Below are 8,617 nucleotides of genomic sequence, written 5' to 3'. Positions count from 1 at the left end.
CGCATGCTGCAGGGTAATTAGGGAGCTGGGACTGGGGAGGCCGGAGTTCCAGGACCCCCGCCCGCACCCGCGCCAAACCTCCAAAGCTCCCATGTCCGAAAGGGTAACCCTGGGCCGGGGAGCCATGCACCAGCACCTGGAATCGCCCACTTAAAACCTCTTAACTATTTCCTCGTTTCCAGAGGGCAACATCTCTAGACCCAAACCAAAATAGAATATCTAAAGGCATCGATTTAAGTCAAGAGTTTATTTTGTTCATTTAACCGCACGGATTTTCTTATTTTTGCATCTGGGGTCTCTTTTCACCCGCATCAGCAGTGCTCATAGTTCTGCTTCACAAACACACAAACCCAGACAGACCACCTAAAACTAAAGTGTGCCGTTTAAAGCTTCCGATATGAGAATACAGGAGCACAAGCTCCATCCTAGGGAGCATATTAAAGTGGCCCTGTCGCGCCAAACATTTCCGTCATTAAGCGATCGAAAGAATTGCGTAATTGCAGGTGTGCCTTACTTATGCACCCAAACATACTTACGTGTGCAGCACAGTTTTTACATTTTCTTGAAAAGCAGGTGCACGCAGAAGACCAGAAAATGAGTGGATGACAGGAATGGAGCGTGTGCGCGAAAGATGAAGTGAAAGGGCCAGAGGCAGAGCTGCGCAGCTTACCTTGAACTGGTATCTGAGCCCCTCAGAGGCGCAGTGGAGTCCCAGCTGGGCTGCCGCACCGCCGAGCTGCGGCCCGAGTGAGCTCCTTGGAAGTGGGGAAGGGGGACGCATCTCTGCCCTTATTAGTCTCTCCCGGTGTGACCCTCCCACTCTGGGAGGACAGAGGACTCCACAAGACAGGACTCCACCAACTCATGCACAGGTTTTCCTTAATTACAATGATGTCGCCTGAGAGCTGGAAATAATGCCTTTTCGGTTTGTGTTTGCTTAGCACTTTCGCAGAGGGAATGAATGTTGGATGCAGGTGTTGAAGAGTTTCTCACTTCTGGTTATGAAGAAGTGCCTTCAGAGGTTTGTATGTGGCATACTTCTCAGGTAGATAATTGGCTTTTTAACAGTTGAGCTAAAAAAGGTGATTATTTGTTTCATTTTCCACTTTCATGGCAGTTTAAATAAAGTTAACCGAGAGAACGTGCCTGCCTTTTAATCATGCTTGTGTATATAGGGGTTTTGTATGGGGGGTGACTTGTATGTTCTAGAGCCCACAAAAGTATTTTTTATTTTAAATAAATAAATTCCATAGACTGGTGCTTCAGATACTGACTTCTGAACGTTTGGGATCCATTTGAGATTGAGAAGATGACATTCCACTAAATCTTTTTAGATATTTCTTTTTCCAATGTGTATCTCTGTATATAGAGCGAGTAGGTCTATATATTTACCTGTAGGCATATAGAGAAAGATATATATAGAAAGCACATATATTTTTAAGTATATATAGTGTCAGATATATATGCACACAAATATGTTTTAAATATATATAGACTTTATCTGAAGGAAAGATATGTATCTATATATACATATATGCACACATACATATGATGGGTTTATTTAAAATAAAATAAAAGTCATTAATTACTACAGAAAAGTAAGACAGATGTTGGAAAGTATATGCATTAACTTGCTATTTTATTTCCACATTGCCACAGTTGAAATAGATTATTTTCTCCAGAAAGAGGGAGATTATAATATTGATCCATAATGGTGACTATTACTACGCTTAAAAGTTACCCTAGAATCACAGAGATAAGTGTTGCCTATCAAGACTGACACAGTAGGAAGTAAATCTCACTGGAAAAAAACAATTGTTAACAAAAATTTTGAAAAATAGCTTATTTCCATTCCATTGGAGTTAGACTATTGAAGAGTTTTCTAGTAGTTCTTAATCTCCTCAAATACCTGGTGTTTTAATCGTTTCACATCCGTAGTGATAAAACTGGATTTGAAACCTCCTGATGTAGTTCATAGTTTTTGGTTGATGGTGGAGTGAGCCCAAGGAGGCAGGATATTAGTGAGTCACGCTGCTCAAATAGCAATTTGAAAACATGATTCACAAACTTTCATCAGACTTTTGGTGATTATTCTGATTTATTTTTTTTACTAAAGTAGTATTATCCCTATTGGAATTTTATCTACATAGATGTACGCTACATATTTTTAACTGCTAGTAACTTGAAATAAGAACTATCAGACTATATATCTCTAATTGACTATTATATTTACTTTATATACATGTACTGATATTATTTCAAGCAGAACTTTCAAACTACCAACAGGAAACCTAAAATGTTTCCTCTGACTTGTATTTTAAGTTTGTCAAATTCATTTTAACATTATTAAATATTTTCATTATATCATACTCTTTAAGATACTGCTATACTTAGTTTTTTAAAAAGCCTAGCACTTACTTTTTTGTTTGCTTGTTCCCATTGTAACACTGAACCAAAGAAAAATTAATCAGCCTTTATTAAAAAATTCAATAAAACTTTCAGAAGAAAGTGAGAGGTGAACAAATGAGATTTTAAACTCTTATCATCTGTGTTTTGCTCTGCTTTAGATATCCCATCCTTTACAGATCAGCAAAGAACTTTATGGTTTTTTTTGAGAAGGAGTTCAGGTTGGGGTTGATTTCAGAAAGGTTGTATTCCTGGGTTATTTACCCATTTATTTTTTTAAATTAAATTTTAAAGTAACTTCAAGTAGAGTGTCCCACACCTACCTCATTTTATTTCTATAAACCAAATGAAAAGAGAAATGATCAGTGTTCTGCTTGTTTCTGAAGCTGTTGGTGGTGAAGGCACATCTGAAAATAATAGGAGTATCTGACAGGACTCTATATTCTGGCAGACAGCTTGTGGCAATTCTGATGCCTCATTTCACTGGATGAATCTATGTGAACTTAATTTTCTTTAACATTTTAATAACAAACTGATTTCAATATTTATGTGGCATGGAAGACACATGTGGGATAATCCTATTTGATGCGTTGGATTTGTAATGCTTCCCTTACATGATTTAAACAATTAAAAGTGAGCATTGCACAGTATTTTGATAGTTTGTGTTCAATAAATGTCAAGAATGTTTCATGCAAGTCTCATGTCTCAGTTTCTTCTGTTTTATGGCTGTTTCTTTCTTTTTCCTGAACAGCACTTCTGTACTCTCAACCATGTTGCTGTACTTTTTTCACTTTTATCATTTTTTCACTTCCCCAACCCCCTTTCATAGTTTCCATTTCTTAAGCAAGAGAAAAGAAATTCAGCATTGCCCCCAGCCAACTTCTTAGTTACCAAAGTACAAGAGTGTTCATTCTTTATTGAATTTGCAGGGTACAACCATATATGACTTCCATACATATCTTGTGGAAATAGTTCAGTGGATGAACAGACATTACTGTTAACTGTAATTACCAAATCTGACTTGTCATTGTGAACACGCATTTCCCCTTTTAGTACTACGTGTGACATTGCAAGGATGAAAAGAAATTTGTCCTCTTAGTTCTCAGTTCTTTCAAAAGTAAGTTAGGCCATCTTTTAAGTAATATTTATGTCATTGTTTCTGAAAATAACTCTCCTCATGGAAAAAAATAATTGTCCACTGGTTGTTTCTATGTTTACTTCTATTCCTAGAAGACATTCTAGCTCATGACATTCACTCAACTTAGACAGGAAAGGAAGAGATGATAATAGATACGACTTATGTTTATTAGACCCTCTTCCTAGTATCAGTGCTTCTAAAGGAAATATTTTTTTAAAAAGTGGAGAAAATGTTTATGAATATATATCCAGTCCTCAAAATACCTAAAATTAAAAAAATAAAAAATATCCAAATAGGTAAAAAAGGATTAAGAAACAACTCACATACACACACAAAATAGAAATGGTCAAGAAAACATATGCAAAAAGATTCAATTTAATTTATACTCAAAGATAATCATCTTCATGAGGGTATCTTTACCTCCCTTTCCATTTGCCAAGATTAAAAATAGTGATTGTAGACAATGCTGGTTAAATGAGTGTAAAACAGCTTCTTTTTTTTTTAAAAAAGCAAGTCAGCCATATTTATTAAAAACATTTAAAATGTAAAAAAGGGAAAAAAAACATTTCAAATGTATAGATTCTGCTTTATAAATTCCTTTAAAACATTAACAGTGATTATTTCTGGATTGACATTATAGGAGGGTTATTTTCTTTCTTTTTGCATATATATACATATATATACACATATATGTATACATATATATCTATATAATCTAAAGTTTCTACCATAAATATGTATTACTGCTATAATAGAAGTGTAACAAATATAAAAAAATGTTTCTTACACCTTAAAAAATTAACAAATATTGTTAAAAGAATCAAGAAATCTTCTTGTCATGGACTCTTCAATCTTTTCCAGGAACAATATTCAAAATAATTAGTGTATAACATATTTAGGTCAAAGCTTATGAACTTTGGTCTTATTAATTTCACTTTTGCAGCTATTCATTTAACTGTTCATTAATTCAACATATGCTTTTGAACATATGAGCTGAATGCTGTATAGTATGAAAATAAGATAGATTGAACATGGGCCCCACCTCCTGGAGTGTATAATTTAGCAAGAAAGAGAAGACATGCGTATACATATAATGATCATATGAAAGAGTAGATTTAAAATTCAAAAGATAAAATAGAAGCCAAATACTCAGAGATTTCAAAGGAGTGTTGTGTGGTTGTTAGGTGTTTTCAAGTCGCCTCTGACTCGCAGCAAGCCTCTGTACAGTGGGGGAAGCACTGTTCATTCCTGTACACAGTCTCTTCTATGCTTGAGGCCACTGTCATACCCACTGTTTGATCCATCTCCTTGAATGTGGTAGAGCATCATATCATGGAGAAATTCTTAATAAATTAGCATGAATAAATCATCATGAAAATTACTCGGTGGACAAATGACATCTATCCTAGTTTCAATAAAGACATCTATTCAGTTGTAAGCTCTGGTGGCCTAGAAGATAATGAGTTGGGCTGCTAACTGAAAGGCATGTGGTTTGAGTCCATCAGCTGCAATGTACAGTACCTGATGGAGAGTCAGCTATTAGTTGATTCCAGCTTGATAGCACATAACAGCAACAATAGTACCAATACATTTTATAGAGTTACATTGTTGTTGTTGTTGTTAAATGCCATCGAGTCACTTGCGACTCATAGCAACCCTATGTAGAAGAGTCCTAAACCCTTCTCCACCCTGTACCAACATCACTGTCTTCAACATACCTACTCCCATTACCCCAATCACTGAATCGATCCATCTTATTGAGGGTCTTCCTCTTCTGTGCTGTCCTTGCATCCTCTCAAACATGATGTTCCTCTCCAAGGACTGGCCCCTCCTTGGAAAATGTCCAAAGTATGTCAAACGAAGCTTCAGAATCCTTGCCTCCAAGGAGCAGCCTGGTTTCACCCTCTCCAAGGAAAATCCATTTATTCTTCTAGCAATCCATGGTATATTCATCACTTTTCTCCAGCTCCACAGCTCAAAGGCATCAATTCTCTTTCTGTCATCCCTAGTCACTGCCCAGCTCTCTGATGCATATATGGCACACAGTTGCGAAGACTATGGCCTCGATCAAGCACCCCCTAGTCTCCAGCCTAACGTCATTGCTCTTCAGTACTCTGGAGAGGTCCCTGATAGCTGACTTTTACAATGCAATTCGCCTCTTGATTTCCTGGCTGCTCATACCAAGACTATTGATTGTGGAGCCATGAAAACTAAAATTGTTAACAATCTCAATCTCTACACTATCCATAATTATGCTGCCAATTGACCCAGTGGTGAGAATCTCTGTTTTCTTGATGTTGACCTTCAATCTATACTGAAGGCTGCAGTCCTTGGCCTTCTGCAGCAAGCACTTTGGGTCCCAGTTTCAACAAGTAGGGTTGTGTCATCTGAATAACACAGTTTGTGGATGAATCTTCCTCCAATCCTGATGTCACATTCCTCCTCATAAAGCCCAGGTATGGAGACAGAATACGCCCCTGGAGAACACCCTTCCTGATTTTGAGTTATGTAGTATCTCCTTCCTCTCTTCTGATGACTGCCTCTTGGTTCAATTATAGGTTTCGCATAAGCACAATCAAATGTTCTGGGATTCCCATTCTTCTCAGAGTCAGCCAGTTTTTTGTGATTCACACAGTCAAAAGCCTTTGTATAGTCAATGAAACACAGATAGACATTCCTCTGGTACTCTCTGCTTTCTGCCCAGATCCATCAAACATTAGCTATAATATCCCAAATACCACAGGACATTAACTGAAGAAAAAAAAACTATTTATGAAATTACAACTTCTCTGATTCTTTAATACACGTGTGCTGATTCCTAGGCACCATTTTTAAAAAGTGCATATATGTCAGAAAATCAACAGAGAACAAACCTACCTCTTTAATTATTCAGATGAGGAAAACGGGATTTCTCCTTTCTTACTGAAGTAAATCCTTTCCCTGGAACTGTAGGCTATAAACATTGTCACCTCATCTTTCTCAGCTCCCTTTAATGTGCATGATTCTGCGGCTAAGCCCCATTACTCAGAGTCACCGATTTTCCTTCATGTCTCGTGCTTTCCTACAATCTTAGCTCACGTTGCTTCCTCTGATGGAATTAGACCATGGCTCTTGATACTCTGTCATTCAATGCTTATTTCAAGTGTCATATGCAACATGATTCATTTCCTGACCTCCTTTCCTCAAGCAACGCTCCCTGACTCTAACTGACAAAGTACAATCTTCTTTAATGATAATTCTCTCCGTGACTCAATAGTACACAACATCATGGACAAATACTGTTTCACAAACATAACTGTACTTGACCCTCTGACTTTAATATAAACTTGCTGAGGACAAGAAATTGTGTCTTTTCATTTGCAATAATGCCCTAGGACATGAAATCATTGCTTCTTTATATGTGAAATAATCATTGAAATGAGGCCCGAAGAAGTTAAGCAACTGAAGACATACAGCCTTACAATGACAAAGTATAGAAGAAATTTTAGTCCAGCATGCGACAACGCTACTGTTGTTAGGTGTCCTCAAGCCGAGCAAAATCCATAGCGACCCTATGAACAATATTGCTAGTTTTTATTTTATAACTAGCAGAGTTAAATTACTACTAAAATTTTGTTATCAAAAGACAAATTGCATTGGGGAAATCTGTCAGGGACCTTGACACAGTGCTGTAAAGCAAGCAATGATGTCAGTCTAGAGAGTAAGATGAGCCGGATCCAGTATGATCTTTGCAATTACTTGCTATTCATCAGAGAGCTGGACAATAACTATAGATGACAGAATTGATTCCTTTGAGGTGTGATACTAGAGAAGAGTATTGAACATACCGTGGACCACCAAGAAAACACACAGGTCTGTCCTGAAGAGGGTGAAACCAAGTCGTTCCTTGGAGAAGAACATCATGTTTTGAAGGGTGGAGGGACAGCACAGGAGAGGGAGATCATGAACAAGACTGATTGATATGGTAGCAGGGGTAATGGAGTTAGGTGTGTGAGTCATTGAGACAGGCTTAGGATAGGACAGGATTCAAACTGATTGTACATAAGATGGCTATGAGTCTCAGTCGACTTAACAGTATTCAACAACTACTAAGATGATCACAGGATACTTTGTTCTTGTCTTTAAAGTCTCCCAGAGCAGAGATTATTCCAACGATGGCAATATACCAAAAACACAAGGGTGCAATTTCATTAGTAGAAAAAAAGTCTTCATCGTGTATCCTCTTGGTTTCCTTTTCAAACTTAAAGTAATTTTTATTACTGAAAATTAGATTGCAGTTCTGATTATTTTTCTGTTTTTATTCTTAGAACGTGGAGGGGTAATCACCTCTAGCTAAACTTTGTCCTAACTCCTGAATGGACGCTTTTAAACAAACATCCTATATGTAAACATTAGTAAAAATAGACCTAAAAACCTACAACCAGGAGGGGACAAAACAGATGAATGGGATCTTCTAAGAATCAAATTCCTATGCATATCCAAAAACTTCTTCAGCAGGGTTAAAAGGAAAACCACACACTGGGAAAAAATATTTGGTAAGGACATGTCTGATAAGGGACTTATATGTAGAATTTATAAAATACACATGCACCAAAACACAATAAAGGTAAACAACCCAATTGAAAAATAGGCAAAGGATATGAACAGACACTTTACCAAGGAAAACATTCAGACGGTGAACAAACACATGAAGAAATGTTAAAAATCCCTAGCTCTAAGAGCAATGCAAATCAAAACAACTATGAGATATCATCTCACCTCAGTAAGAATAGCAAAATTCAAAACAGCAGTAAACAACAAATGCTGGTGAGGTTGTGGAGAAATGAAAACTCTTATTCACTGGTGGATTAAATGTTGGTGGGGGTGTAAAATGGTGTAACCACTGTGGAAGGCATTATGTTGTTGTTGTTGTTGTTATGTGCTGTTGAGTAGCGACCCTATGTACAACAGCCCTAAACTCGGCTATGTCCTGTACCAATCGCACTGTCTCCGACACTCCCATTCCAATTATCCCAGTCACTGAATCAATCCACCTCATAGAGGGCCTTCCTCTCCTGTGCCGTCCCTCCACCC

Source organism: Elephantulus edwardii, unplaced genomic scaffold (genome assembly GCF_000299155.1).
Source record: "Elephantulus edwardii isolate Elephantulus edwardi_28Jun2011 unplaced genomic scaffold, EleEdw1.0 scaffold00258, whole genome shotgun sequence".
Classification (NCBI taxonomy): Eukaryota; Metazoa; Chordata; class Mammalia; order Macroscelidea; family Macroscelididae; genus Elephantulus; species Elephantulus edwardii.
Note: the sequence above shows the minus strand (reverse complement) of the source record.